Genomic DNA, 1,058 nt, shown 5'->3' with positions numbered 1-1,058 from the left:
GCTAATCGTAATCCTGCGACGAGTGCTTCATATTCGGCCTCGTTGTTCGACGCATCGAATTCAAATCGGAACAATTGTTCCAAGACTTCGCCAGTCGGAGACGTGAGCCGGATTCCGATCCTGGATCCTTGTTTGGACGATGATCCATCGACGTGAAGGATTCAGGTTGAGTCCAGTTCCGTGTTTGTCATATCCCCCGAGGGCAATTCTACCAAGAAGTCCGCTAATACTTGAGATTTTGCGCAGGTTCTTGGGCGGTACTCCACGCCGTACTCGCTTAGTTCGATTGCCCATTTTGCGAGTCGTCCTGACTGACTCGGACTGTGCAAGATCGTTCGTAGGGGGAAGGTGGTGAGGATTTTTATGGTATGCGACTGAAAGTACGGCTGGAGTTTCCTTGCCGATGTCACAACTGCGAATGCTAGTTTCTCCATAAGGGGATACCGGGTCGCAGCGTCCAGTAATGTTTTGCTTATGTAGAAGATTGGTTTTTCCTCACCGCGTTCCTCTCTAATCAAAATGCCGCTTACCGCTGTTGTGGAGACTTTTCGATTGACAAGTCGCTGTTAAGTGGCGCCTGCATTCTTGAGACCGAAAGGCATTACTTTGTAGCAATATGTTCCCCGATCGGTGATGAATGCAGTTTTTTCACGATCGTCGGGATTCATCATAATATTGTACTCGGAGAAGGCATCCATAAATGATAAAAGTTTGTTCCCTGCTGTTGCTTCGACCAGTCGGTCGACGTGCGGGAGTGGGAAGCAATCCTTTGGACAGGCCTTGTTGAGATCGGTGAAATCGACGCATACTCGCCATTGTCGTTTTTCTTTTTGACCACGACCGGGTTAGCGAGCCAGTCGGGATACCTAACTTCTGTTATTGATCCGACTTTCAGGAGTCTTTCGACTTCCTCATTTACCGCGGTGGAGTCCTAGCTTCCGCCTTTTTTGTATGACAGGTCTGTAAGTCGGATCAATGTTAAGCTCATGACACGTTATGCCGATATCGATCCCTGGCATGTCTTCCGCGGCCCAAGCGAACGCATTGAGGTTCTTTTT

The sequence above is a fragment of the Brassica oleracea genome, chromosome C6 (assembly GCF_000695525.1).
Source record: "Brassica oleracea var. oleracea cultivar TO1000 chromosome C6, BOL, whole genome shotgun sequence".
NCBI lineage: Eukaryota > Viridiplantae > Streptophyta > Magnoliopsida > Brassicales > Brassicaceae > Brassica > Brassica oleracea.
The sequence above is the reverse complement of the archived record's forward strand: the minus strand, read 5'-3'. Positions refer to the sequence as shown.